Here is a 14,794-nt window from a genome sequence, read left to right on the forward strand (position 1 = left end):
GCAAACACCTTGTTTTGGGCTAGAATTGTATCAACATGGTTCAGCTCCATGACTCCCTTAGTGTTGTGTCTCTCTGAAGCATAGTAGTACTCATTCTCAGCCACTGTCTCAATCACTTCAATGGCTTCTTCCACAGTCTTTTTCCTGTTCAATGAACCTCCTGATGAATGGTCTACAGCCTTCCTTGATTCATAAGAAAGTCCATCATAAAAAATATGCAATTGCACCCAGTCATGGAACATGTCTGGTGGGCATTTCCTTGTCAAATCCTTGAACCTCTCCCATGCCTCGTAGAGAGTTTCACCATCTTGTTGTCTAAAAGTCTGAACCTCAGATCGAAGCCTATTGACCTTTTGTGGGGGGTAGAAACGTGCCAGAAACTTGCTTTCCACCTCATCCCAGGTTGTTAGGCTCCCCCTTGGGAATGATTCCAGCCACTTAGCTGCCTTGTCCCTAAGTGAAAATGGGAACGAGAGCAGTTTATAGGCATCTTCCTGGACTCCATTGGACTTCACAGTGTCGCAAATTCTCAGGAATTTTGTGAGATGTTGGTTTGGATCTTCATTAGCACTCCCACCAAATGAACAATGATCCTCCACCAGTGATATTAGTTGTGGTTTGAGTTCAAAATTGTTGGCCTGAATGGGTGGTTTCTGAATGCTGCTACCACAATTCCTAGAGGTTGGGTTTATGTATGAACTAAGAACCCTCCTCTCAGGAATGGCATTGTTTCCATCAGCTCTCTCATGGTTGTGAACTTCTCTATCCATGTTGAGATCTAGAGCTTCCTCAAAATTGTCCTCAGATTCTCCTTCAGATTCTTCTTCTCTCAGTACTCTCTTCCCTCTTGCTTCCCTTCTAAGTTTATGAAGGGTCCTCTCTGGTTCGGTATATGGAGGAGTTGATGTCTCTCCTCTCCTACCTGTCATACAAGAACACAGAACAGGCAACAAACAAGTGAAATACTCTTGGTTAATGGAAGAGTATGGTTAGAGCAGTTGAGGAATTAATTCAAATAGTTAGTGGGTCAGTGAGTTGGTTGCTTGAATTTAAAGGCATAAAGAAAGAAAGCAAGTAACAGAGTGCAGAAATTAAAATTCAACAAGTAAATTGAACTGAATTAACAAAACAAGAAAAATGCTCAATCTAGTTAACTTCCAATTTGAGAATTGTCAATCGAAAACCAATCCCCGGCAACGGCGCCATAAACTTGATAGCTACGATTTTAGGAAATTGCACGATCGGCAAAAATTCCTTCCGGCAAGTGCACCGGTTATCGTCAAGTAAAAACTCACAATAGAGTGAGGTCGAATCCCACAAGGATTGGTTGAGTGAGCAATTCGGATTAGAAGTGTGTTCTAGTTGAGCGGAATCAAGATTTAGATGAGAATTGCGGAATGTAAACTTGCATGAATTAAAGAGCGAGAAGCTAAATTGCTGAAATTAAAAGGGGATAGGGGTGATTGCATGAATTTAATTGCAGAATGTAAGAGAAAGTGGTAGATCAGAAATGGGGAATTCATTGGGTTTCAGGAGATATTGAGATCTCTGAACCAAAACATTTTTATCCCTTCCTCAACCAATGCATTCATTGAATTTTGCTTGGCAATCTTATATGATTGGATCCCAATCCCTTGGCTCACCAATTCTCTCTAAAAACAAACAAATTCCCAATCCCTTGGTTTAAATGTTCATAAGAAGAGATGATGCTCGATCACTGATTATACCACACAGTTTCATGAACCACAATTTGGTAGGATTACATGTCACAATATCCATCCAAACCCCAATCCAATTCACTGTGAGAAAGCTTCTCTAGCATGAATCCTCCATTCCTTTCCCAAGGTTCCGAAGGATTCCAATTATGGATAGTTTCTTTCCCAAGACAACTAACCAATGGAATTAGATCGAGAAGCTTTCTAACAAAATTCAAGAGAAAAGATTGAAGAAGAAGATAAAAACTATTATTGATTCATTGAATTACAATAGAGCTCCCTAACCCAATGAAAGGGGTTTAGTGAGTCATAGCTCTGAATTCAATTACAAAAGGTATGAAAGACTAGAAAAAAATCCCAAAAAGTCCCATTTTTTAACTTAAATTCTATCCTATTTATACACTTTCTAAATTGAGCTTCTGTTGTGTTTCTTGGGCTTTGAGGCCTTTCCCTGATTTCCTTTTGCTTTGGGTTTATGATCCATAATCTTGATGAGGCTGCTGATCCAATTCTGTAACATTCATTGAGCAAACTTAGTGATAATCAAGTAATGACACATGACTCAACAAATTGAAATTCCAGACTCATCAATTCTTCAGGCCCAATCCCATAAACCATGATATTCAATTGGGTTTCATACCAGAGTACGTTTAAGTTAATGTTTGTGCTCAAATACTAACTTAAACTGCAATATCTTTGGCCCAGAAACCTTTTCAAATAGTGGCGTTTAAGTTGCAGTTTAAGCTTCAGTTTAAGGTTAAACTGAAGCTTAAACGTGGAAATGGAAGAAAGCAACCACGGAGTGTGGAAGGGTCGAACACGTTTAAGCTCCAGTTTAAGCTTAAACTGGAGCTTAAACGTGGAAATGAAGAAAGCAACCTGGAGTGTGAATTTGGTCGAACACGTTTAAGCTTCAGTTTAAGGTTAAACTGAAGCTTAAACGTGGGAATGAGGAAAGCAACCCTGGAGGAAAATATTGGTCGAACACGTTTAAGCTCCAGTTTAAGGTTAAACTGGAGCTTAAACGTGGGAATGCTCCTTGGTGCATTTCTCAATTCTGGCGTTTAACTTCCAGTTTAAGGTTAAACTGGAGGTTAAACGCCACTTTCAGCTTTTCCTGATTTTGGCGTTTAAGCTCCAATTTAAGCTTAAACTGGAGCTTAAACTGGAGCTTAAACTGGAGCTTAAACTGGAGCTTAAACTCGACATGTGATATTCAAGCTTCCTTTATTGATTTTGTTGCTTCCTTGCCTAACCTCTTCTTCCCTGAAATCATCCAAACAACTGCATCAAAGTCTTGCAAAATTTCATGAGAAATCTTCCATTCATAGCATTCAAGTAATATAACTAAAAACTCATGAAATTTGCATCAAAATCATACTGTTTGGATGGTTCATTGCTTTGTTATTCATTTAACCATTCTTGGTTACTTTAAGCTCAAGAAAATGCATAAAACAACTAAAACTAACAGAAAAATGCTAGTGAAACTAGCCTAAGATGCCTTGGCATCAGTATGCAGATATCTTCCACAATCTGGTCATAATTGGGACTGCTATCTATTTTGGATTGATAGCTCTCTTTTACGAATGGTATGGTTCGTAGCTTTAACACCCTCATGATGTTCATGGGACTAAAATCCACTGTGATCCCTCTATTGAAGCTTATATAAGATTCATCTGCCCTATCATACCTGACCGCGTTTGCTTAAAACTCTCTTACAAGAGTTGCATTTACTCTTGTGACCGGATCAGTAAGGAGCTCCCATCTTCTCTTTTCCACCTTCTTCGTGATTTTGGGGCACTCCATTTTTGTGACTTGAAAGCCTAGCTCATATATGATCTCTTTATCAGCCATCCACCCAAATTGTAATGCATGGTGAAAGGTTCTAAATTTTTTCTCATCAAAAGGGGGTTGCTCTATAGGTTCCTTCCCTTTTCTTCTTTTAGAGCTCGATGATGCCATGAGTAACCTTTGATTTCGAATTTGTAGAAGTATAGATGATTGCAGCTTAAAAGATGTAGCTCTAAAAGTGTGTGAGAAAGCTTTTGATGGGAGAAGAAGTGTTGAGTGTGTATTCCGAAAGTGAGGATTTGGAATGGAAGGGTGTAAAGTGAAGTGGTATATATATATAGGAAAATGGTGGGTGATTGAAGGGTGTGGATTGATGGTACGTCTTAATAGTGGACGGTTGGGGTTTGGCATTAGATGGGCACAAGGATCACTACTTTTATGAGGTTCTTGGTTCAGTCTCCAAGGATAACCTTCTTCCAATGTTGCATGGTAACACTTCCCAAGGCACTCCCCTTGAAGACATGTGTGTAGCCCTTTTTGTGAAGTGGCCGAACCCCTTTTCTTTGGTTGTCCCATCAGTTCCCTCCAACATTCCTTTCAATTCCCTTGCAAGAAAAAAGAAAAGAGAGATTAGTTTGAATTGTGGCGGAAAAATAAAAATGGGAGGCTAACTACTTTTTTTTTTAATTTTTGCTTTTGACTAACTAAATGCCATTCATGAATGCAAACCAACCAACCAACTAAGTGTTCATGCATGCAAAATTGGTGATATCAAACTTAATTTGTGACCATGTGGTGTAAAAAGATTTGATTAAGGCTATAAAATTAACATAATATGAATTGTGTTCATGCCTTCTTAGTGTGCCTTGAACACCAAACTTGCCATTCACTATATGCTGCATATAGAGATTCTTCTAAGTGCTTGTCAAAGTTGATTTAGAATTCATGAACCTTGTTTTATTAGCTACTTTAAAAATCCTAAAAATACTAAAAGGATATAAAACATGGGTTGCTGATGCGTGAGCATCTTGTCTATCTTTTCCTAGTGAATTTGCACTTAATTTGTTGAGTTTAATTAAGAATTAATTATGTTTTAGCCACTATGGATGCTATTTTCAGTTTTGTGCAATACTGTTTATTTTAGGTAGCATTCGACTGGATTTGATGGAGTTTCTGTAGATCAAGAATCAAAAGAGATTTCAGCTAGGAGCGACGCGTACGCATTATTTGGAGCTTTCCATGGCGATGCGTGCACGTGACTGACGCGTACGCGTGATTTGAAGATTCGCTCAGCGACGCGGACGCATGATCGACGCGTCCGCGTGACTCGGGAAAAAGACCATCGACACGCACGCATGATTGACGCATACGCGTGACATGCGCCACGTGCAGAGAACGCAGAAAACGCTAGGGGGTGATTTCTGGGCCCCGTTTTAGCACCCAAGTTAAGCGCGGATCCAGTGAAGCCAAGTGGTCCCCACGTTACAAGACGCGGAGTAATTAGTTAATTCTGATTTAAATTCAAATTTGATTTTAAATCTTATCTTTAGGAAAAGATATTATCTTAATTTTAGAAATTAGATTTTAAATTAATTAGAATTAGTTATAAAAAGGGGAGACTTCTCTTCTATTAGGGACATTACATTAGAGGGATTCCATTAGGGAATTCTATACAAATTTACATTCTACATTCCATGAGCAACTAAACCTCCATTGTTAAGGTTAGGAGCTCTGTCTATTTGTATGTATTGATTTTATTACTTTTTCTATTTTAATTTATGTTTTGGATTTATATTTAAGAATTGTTTTCGTTCTTTATCTTATGAATTTGGGTGGAACGGAAGTATGACCCTCTTTCTATTTGAGTTCTTGTATAACTTGGAAAAGCTCTAAACTTGAACAACAGCTTGAAAACTTATTCTCCTAAATTCTAATTATCCGGATTTAACGGGATACGTGACATATAATCCTTTTATTCTTTGGGTAATTAGAGTTTTTGTGGCATGCAAACTGGAATTTGATCATGTACCCTTTAATTGGAATTAATTGACCAAGGAATTGGCAGTTAATGAATTTTAGAGGAGACTAGGAAGGTCTAAGGAATTAGGGTCTAGTCACATATAGTTTGCCATAAATTAAATCCTACGTAATTAAAATAGTTAGTAAGAAAAGTTAATCCGGAAAAATAGATAACTCTGAAGCCTTAACTGTTTATCCATATTTTATTCCCAATTTATTTAATTGTCTATACTTTTGATATTTTGAATTCAAACTTAAACCTTTTGAACATCTCAAAACCAATTTTTGCTTGCCTAACTAAGCCAATCAATCAATCATTGTTGCTTGATCCATCAATCCTCGTGGGATCGACCCTTACTCACGTAAGGTATTACTTGGTACGACCCGGTGCACTTGCCGGTAAGTTTGTGGGTTGTAAAATACCGCACCAGTTGCCTCCCATGAAGCACTTTTTTAACATCATTAGCTTGATAGTTGTCCTTTGTCAGGGTGGTTGGTAATGCTTCAAATCTTTCCCTCTTACAGTGAATCTGTCTCCATTGGCTTTATTAAGAAGCTCCATATGTTCTATGGAAAGAATTTTGCTGATCGTGTATGCTTGAGGCAGCTGAGATGGGATGGTGGGGAGATGAGGTGGGATAGGTGAGAAATAGGTAGAGATCACTTCATCTCCTGAAGAGAAATCCTCTGTAGGGATCTTCTTGTTCCTCCATCCCCTTGGGGCCTTTTTACTTGTTTCCTTTGATGTTGCCTTGCTCCTTGTGGTTTCTTTTTCTAGGAAGATTTTGTTGTTGGTCTCATATGACTCTAGTGGGTCTAGCTTCTCTTGGGTTACACTTGTCTGTTGTTCCTTCTGACCATATTGTTTGTCAACCAGAGGGATTCTCAGGTGTATTGTTTGTGCTTCCATGCTTGTTTCTTCCATCGGTGCCTTATTGTGCTCTTCCCTTAATTTTTTGGTTTCTTGATCTGCTTCTTGTGAGGGTTTGAAGACATTGAAGGTGAGTTGTTCATCATGTATCCTCAATATTAGCTCTCCTCGTTCCACATCTATAAGCGCCCTGGCTGTGGCTAAGAATGGTCTTCCCAGGATGATGGGATGGATGTGATTCTCTTCCATCTCTAAGATAACAAAGTCTGTGGGAAGGAAGTAGTTCCCAACCTTTACTAACACATTTTCAACCACTCCTATTGCCTGTTTTTGAGTTTTGTCAGCCAATTTGATGATTACGTCCGTGGGTGTTAGCTCATTGATTTGAAGCTTTTTCATGAGGGATAGAGGCATTACGTTGATGCTTGCTCCAAGGTCACAGAGTCCCATATCAATAATTGCTTCTCCTATAGCACAGGGGATGTGAAAACTCCCTGGGTCTTTTCTTTTTGTAGGTGGCTCTGTTTGAATGAGAGCACTGCACTCCTTATTCATCACTATTATTTGCCCACCTTTCAGTGAACTCTTTTTAGTCAGCAAATCCTTTATGTACTTGATGTATGAGGGCATCTACTGGAGAGCCTTGATGAACGGTATGTTTACATGAAGAGATGCAAACATGTCGAGGAACCTTGAATACACTCTCTTGCTACACCACCTTTGAGCCTTTGGGGAAAAGGTGCATATGGGTTCAGAGTCTCCTCTTTTTTTAGCTCCTTCCTGTGTGTGGGATTGGGTGCTTGATTTATCTCTTCATGCTTTTCCTTTGGATTGTCTTGAAAGTGTTCTGTTTGCGTGTTTACTTCTTCCACACTCCTCTCATCACTTATAGTGATCATCTTGTATTTTTCCCATCTTACTTTCTTTGTTTCTCCTCTTGGGTTCTTTTCTGTGTCACTTGGGAAACTATCAGTAGGCTTGGGAATCTGTTGAGATAGATATCCCACTTGGGACTCCAGCCTCTTGATGGTGTCTCCCTTGTTTTTTATATTGGCTCGCACTTCATCCTTGAACACTCTGTTGTCTTGGACTTCCTTACGTATACCTTCAAGTATAGTCTCAATTCTGGAGAGTCTATCTTCAGGTGGTGATGGTGGGTTGAGGTTAAGATGTTGAGAGTGGTCATGTTGGTTTTGATATGGATGTTGAGAAGGGTGGTTAGGTGGGTATTGGTATGGTCTCTGTGTTGAGTGTTGGTAGGTTGCATTGTTGTTGGGATTGTGGTTGTGGCGTCTCTGGTCTCGCCCTTGGTCTTGTTTATTTCCCCACCCAAAATTAGGGTGGTTCTTCCAACCAGAATTATAAGTTTTGGAGTATGGATCATGGGTCTGCCTGGGCGAGTTCCCAACATAGTTGGCTTGTTCCCAGTCATCTTCTTCTCCTGTATTCACTCTTTCTTGAGCTGGTGATGAAGTGGTGATTGCTGCAACTTGGTTCTCTTTCATCTTCTTGGTAAGATCAGCTAACTGCTTGGTGATTATCTTGTTTTGAGCCAACAGTGCATCCATATGGTTCAGCTTCATCACTCCTCGAGTGTTGCTCCTTTCAGAAGTATAGAAGTAGTCATTCTCAGCTACAGTCTCAATGACATCTATGGCTTCTTCAATGGTTTTCTTCTTGTTTAGAGACCCCCTGATGAATGGCCTACGATCTTCTTTGATTCGTAAGAAAGACCTTCATAGAAAATGTGCAGTTGAACCCATTCGCTAAACATGTCTGGTGGGCACCTTCTTGATAAGTCCTTAAACCTCTCACATGCCTCATAGAGAGTTTCACCATCTTGTTGCCTAAAGGTTTGTACCTCAGCTCTCAACCTGTTGATTCTTTGAGAAGGGTAGAATCTTGCCAAGAATTTGTTCACCACATCTTCCCAATTTGTTAAACCCTCCTTCAGAAAAGATTCTAGCCATTTAGATGCTTTGTCCCTGAGTGAAAAGGAGAACAAAAGCAGTCTATAGGCATCAGGATGAACACCATTAGACTTCACAGTGTCACATATTCTTAGGAAGGTGGTTAGATGTTGATTGGGGTCTCCTTGGGCGCTTCCTCCGAATGAACAGTTGTTCTGAACAAGGGTGATGAGCTGGGGTTTTAATTCAAAGTTATTGGCATGTGTGGTTGGCTTTTGGATGCTACTTCTGCAATTTCCTGGGTTTGGATTGATGTATGAGCCTAGAACCCTTCTTTCTGGCCCAGCATGATTCCCAGGGCCTTCTCTGGCATGGTTGTGAGCTTTTCCTTCATAGTTGTTTTCCAAGTTCTCCTCTATGTTTGTTTCAAAGTACTCCTTCTCTTCCTCAGCACCAACAACTTTTTTCCCTCTTGCTTCCCTCCTTTTTTTAAGGAAGGTCCTCTCAGGTTCAGAATCAAAGAAACTTGAAACTCCGCTTCTTCTCCCTGTCATACAACTAACAAAGCACACAACAAGAAAGAAAATGAAGAAATTATTCTTGTTAGAGTGGTTGTTAGTGTGAGTGGTGAAAATTATCAAACAGTTAGTGGATTAGTGAAAGAAATTGTAAATAACAATAAAGTAAAAAGAAAACAAAGAGGGGAGAGGGGAGAAGGGAAGAAAATAACTGAAACAGAAGGTAAATGACTAGATAAAATAAAAAAGCAAAAGAAAAATGCTCAATCTAGTGATCTTCCAACTTAATCATTGTTGGTACAAAATCAATCCCCAACAACAGCGCCATAAACTTGATGCACGGAAACTTGTCTCTCAACAAATTTCCCTTCGGCAAGTATATCGAATTGTCATCAAGTAAAAAGTCACAATAGAGTGAGGTTGAATCCCACAGGGATTGATTGGTCAAGCAACTTTAGTTAGAGGAATGTTCTAGTTGAGCTGAGCAGAAATTGAGTTGAGAGTTATAGAAAATTAAATGGTGGGAAAGTAAATTGCAGAAAGTAAATTGCAAAATCTTAAATGGGGATTTAGGGAGATGAACGTAAAAGTAAATGGTAGAATGTAAAGAGAATGGGTAAGATCAAAAATGGGGGATTCATTGGGCTTAGGAGATGTTGCATTCTCCAGATCAAGTTCATTCTCATCTCTCCCTCAATCAATGCATTCATTGATCTCCTTGGCAATCTTAGTTGATTAGATCCTAATTCCTTGGCAACCCAATCTCTCTAAGCTTGAACAATTGCCCAATTCCTTGATTTAATTGCTCATGGGAAGATATGAAGTATGGTCACTAATTATACCACATGTATTTCCAAATCAAAGTATTGGGAGGATTATATGTCATTGTATCCGTCCAAGGCTCAGAGGAGATCCAATTATGGAGAGTTTCTTTTCCAAGACAACTAACCAATTGATTTAAGATCGAAAGCTTTCTAGTAAATCAAGAGAAAAGAAAGAAGAAGAAGAATGAAAACTATACTTGATCCATCAAATTACGACAGAGCTCCCTAACCCAATGAAAAGGAGTTTAGTTGTTCATAACTCTGGAAATGGAAGATGATAGAGAAGAGTACATTCTAAAGTAAACTAGAAATTGCAGGAAAAGTAAATATACATAGTGTAGTTCTCCAAAATGCCAAGCTCCTTTCTAGTTCAAAACTACTCCTATATAAACTACTCTTCTTGATCTTCTAGTCAGCTCTTCAAGTCCTGGATATAGGCCTTTGATCTTGAGTTGAAGCAGTTACAATCTTCAGTGGGCTCAGCTTTGCTTGCAAAAAAAGTGTGAGTCAGGCATGGGCGAACGTTAGTTAGGACGTTAGTGGTGTTAATGTTAAGTAAAAATGTGTGTTCGAGAACATTAGTGATGATAACCTTTTTCACTAACGCTCAAAACCAAATTGATCCATGTTAACTTCAACGTTAGTGGCACTAACGTGACCACTAACGTTGCCTCTTAGTCCTTCGTAAACATTATTCGCATTCACCTTTACCAATAACGTTGCCTCTAAGTCCTTTGCAAACATTATTGGCATTCACCTTTACCAATAACGTTGCTCTTTGCTTCTCTTCCCCACGTTAGTGATCCACGTTAGTGATCCACATTAGTGCAACTAACGTGGCCCTTAACGTGGGCATGCCTAAGCTTCGAGGGCGTTAGTGACCCTCACCTTTGTCACTAACGCTTCAAATGCCCCTTCTTCCCACGTTAGTGCCTCACGTTAATTGCATTAACGTGACCACTAACGTGGTGGTGATTGCCATCTCCAACGTTAGTGACAAAGGTGAGTGTCACTAACGTTGGCCTATCATTCCTTGCTCCACGTTACCCTTCACGTTAGTGGTCTTAACGTGACCACTAACGTGGGCAATATTGGCTTAGTCCAACGTTTGTGACAAAAGTAAGTGTCACTAACGTTGGTGATTGCTTTCTCCTCCCACGTTAGAGTTCACATTAATTGGATTAACGTGACTCTTAACGTGGCTAAGTGTGCCCTTTTGGAACGTTAGTGGTATTCACTTTTACCACTAATGTTGGAGCTCCCTTTTTCCTCCACGTTAGCTACCAAGTTAATGTAATTAACGTGGCAACTAACGTGGGCTATGATGGCTTCGAAGGTGTTATTGGCGATCACTTTTTCCATTAACAATGCAAGCTTTTTCCCATTCCACGTTAGTGGTCACGTTAATTAGATTAACGTGGCTACTAACGTGGCTCTTCCTTGCTTCCTTTGTCCTGAAATCAAGCAAATAAAGTGCATCAAAGCTCTGTTCCAAGTCATGAGATCATGCATTATCCATTTTATCATTCAATTACTGCATAATTCTCATGAAATCATGTAAAGTTAACAATGTTTGCTTAAGTCAAGATGTAAGTGTATTTTTATCCAAGACTTGCTTATTTACCAAGAAAATGCATGAAACTACCCTAAAATAGTAAAAAAAGGTCAGTAAAACTGGCCAAGATGCCCTGGCATCAGGTTTATACTTTTCTTTGGATTGGACTGCCCAAAACGGGAGTTGAACACCCAAACTACCCCCTTTCTGGCGTTCAACGCCCAAACAGGACCAACCTCCCAAGTTGAACACCCAAACTGGCGTTCAACACTACCAAGGGAGCAAGGAAGCAGTGTGGACACTCCCTAGTGGGCGTTCAATGCCCACTCAACCAAGTTGGACGCCAAGCTCAGCCCAAACACTCACCAAGTGGGCTCCAAAGTAGATTTTAGCACTTCTTAGTTTATTTTATTTCCTTTTTGTAATTTAAAACAATATTTTTTATTATAAATAGGGGACTTCCTTCTTCTTGAGGATGATGCCTCCCAGGAGGGGAGAAGCACAAACACATTATTTCTATACATTATGAGCAATTAAACCTCCTAGGTTCAGGTTAGGAACTCTGCTGATTCCTATGGATTAATGCAATTACTTTTCTACTTCAATCGATGTTTGATTCTTTTCTATGATGCATTGTCGTTCTCCATCTTTATGAATCTTGATTCTACATGAGTTCCTTACGAGTCCTGACTCGGATAGTATTGAGCTACAACTTGAGAATGCATCACAGGTTCCAACAATTTATCTGGGCTAATTGGGATATGTGACATAAGACCTCGTTAGTCAGGGGTAATTGAGGTTCTTGTGGCTCTAAGCGCTAGAACCATAAAAGCATCAGTTTCTGATCCGGAAGATCCAACCTTGTCTATGGCGTTTTGAGTAGGATCATCAAAAGATTGAATTGTGTGTGCTTTACCTTCTCCCAGATTAATCTAATCCGTTCGAATGTTTGGTTTGGACCTGAGGAGATTAATGACCACGACCAATGGCTTAATCACTTACATCCTTGTCGTTGAAGGAATCACTCATCATTGAAGTAGTGAGCATGATGTGTTAATCAAGAAAAAGAAACGTCTCCAAAGCCTTAACTAATCTATCATTATTGTCTATACATCAACTATTTATCACTTTTATGATTGCTTGTTTTTGCGCCTACAACAAACAACAACTATCTTTTTATTCACCCGACAAAGATTTGCACGAGAACCACAGCTTGCTCAATCTGGAAATCCTTATGGGATTCAACCCTCACTCACCTGAGGTATTACTTGGACGATCCAGTGTACTTGCCGGTTCAGTTGTGCGAGTCACAAATTCATGCACCAGCCATCAAATTCTTTATCATTAATGCTCAACTCCCCTGCGATTTTTTGCTTCTTGGGAGGAGGCCCCGAAGGAGACGAGGATGTTGGTGTATCCGAGCTCTCCAACGGCGGGTCAGATAAAATTAAACGGGCAAAGGGAGTAGGAATAACCTTCCTCTGAGTAGCAAGACCAGAACTCGGTTTCTTTGGAGTGGGTGACAAACCCCAATTTGACGGTTTGTTTTGTATTAAATTTAGAGTGTCTTGATAACCTTTTGTCACATTTAGCCTATGAATTAGCATGGTTTTGTTATCTCTCCCATATTCGTGCTTAAGTGTAAAAACATGCTTTTTGAGCCTTATTTTGATGAATTCTAGTTTCTCTTTGATTCCATAAGATGCCTTGATGTGTTTGCTAGTAATCTCAGGTTGAAATAGGCTAGGCATGGATCAAAGGAAGCAAGGAAGGAAGCATACAAGTGGAGGGAAGCACAAAAAGCCAAAGAATTGATCCAGGCCATGCACGCGCACGCGCACAAGGCGCTCGCGCGCACATTGCGAAACAGGCCAAGGACGCGCACGCGTACCGTGCGCTCACGCGCCGATGGTGGCACATGACCTCATTAATGCAACACGTGCCTGGCGATTTTGGAAGGTTTCAGCAACCAACTTTGGCGCCAAAATGCATGTAAGAGCCAAGGATTGAAGGGGATTGATACACATTCACATCCATAGACTAATTTTAGATCCTTAGGTAGATATTTTTAGTTAGTTACATTTGTAGAGAGAGAAACTCCAACTTCTCTCTAGGATTCATCTTCATTTTCTCAATTCTCAACCATTCCTTGGTGAGATCTATTACAACACTCAATTTACTTTGTTCATGTTGTAGATCCTCTTCTCTAATCTCATTAGTGTTTGTAATTGTTCAATTCTCATAAGTCTTAGATTCAACTTTGTTGTTATTGGATTCTATTGATTCATTGAAGATTTCATTTTCATTGTTGTTCATTGTTGATTGTTGTTAATCTCTTGTATTGAATTGCTTTGATCCTAATTCTTTTCTCTCCATTTTGTTATGTCTTTCATTCTCGCTCCCCAAATGTTTGAGAAAATGCCAACTTTAGACATGGAGTAGTATCCCCTCACTTGGCCTAGTGGTTGAGTCATTGGAGACACTTGAATAATGGATGTCAATTGTTGATTAAGAATTGAGGATTGCTAATTGACTTGGAGTACACTAAAGCTAGACTTCCCTAGGGTAAGACTAGGACTTGTGACTCAAGTTAGTTACTTTTACTTGACTTTCCTCTATAATTAGGGGTTGACTAAGTGAAGCAACACTCCTTTGTTATCACAATTGAAGGAAACTATAGTGATGGAACTTCCAATGTTCAACCTTGGCCAAGGCTTTTAATATCGATTGATTGTTGTTCTCTTTTATTAGCACTTCTAGGCCACACTCTTTAAACCACAAAAGACCACTTAACCAATAGCATGCATCCTTGTAGCATTCCTAGGGAAGAACGACTCGGGACTAATACTCTCGATTGTAGATTGTAGATTTGTTTGATGATGGATTTTGCGTCGGTTTAGACTATACTACGATTGATTACTTGATAATTTCTATACCGGCAAAAATTCGTTCGTCAAAATGGCGCCGTTGTCGGGGAATGCGCATGAGTGCCATGTTTTTGGTTAATGTAAATATGTGAATATTGTGAATATGTTTGTCTTTTGTTTGTTTGTTAGTTTTTGTTAGTTTTAAGATCTCTATTGGTTTTGTTTCTATTTGCCACTATGAATTCTCGTCCTTGTGGTTTTGGATATGACTATGACTACTTTGTAGGCGATGAAAACTTGAATGATGGCTCACATTATGGGATAGATGAATTCTCAGGAAGGGAGCCATATCCATATGAGCAATCACCATGGCAACCTTCCCCTTCAAGTTACTATGATGGTAGTCCTTCCTATAATGCATATCATTCCTATGGATATGATGACTCTTATCATGGTTATACCTCTCAACCACCACCATTCTATGCACCATATTCTCAACCCACATCTTATTTCCACCAATTGCCTACATATGATCCAAATCTATATTCCCCCTATGCATACCCCTGTGACGATTATGAACAAGCAACCCTTGAATCACCACCACTCCAACATTTTTACCCTCCAACCCAAATCCCCATGAATGATACACTTGGTATCATTCTTCAAGAGCAAGAAGAACTCCAAACCGCCTTCACTAGTTTCACCTCTACCCTCCAAGAATTTA

General features: G+C 39.6%; 1 non-coding gene across 1 annotated transcript; it reads left to right on the forward strand.

The window, feature by feature from the left end:
* Positions 1-240: 240 nt before the first annotated feature.
* On the forward strand, positions 241-344 carry LOC112716904 (small nucleolar RNA R71). The gene has a single exon (XR_003160518.1). It is a non-coding gene; the product is annotated as a small nucleolar RNA R71 (small nucleolar RNA).
* The last annotated feature ends 14,450 nt before the right edge of the window (positions 345-14,794 follow it).

The sequence above is a fragment of the Arachis hypogaea genome, chromosome 1, assembly GCF_003086295.3.
Source record: "Arachis hypogaea cultivar Tifrunner chromosome 1, arahy.Tifrunner.gnm2.J5K5, whole genome shotgun sequence".
In the NCBI taxonomy this organism is placed as follows: Eukaryota; Viridiplantae; Streptophyta; class Magnoliopsida; order Fabales; family Fabaceae; genus Arachis; species Arachis hypogaea.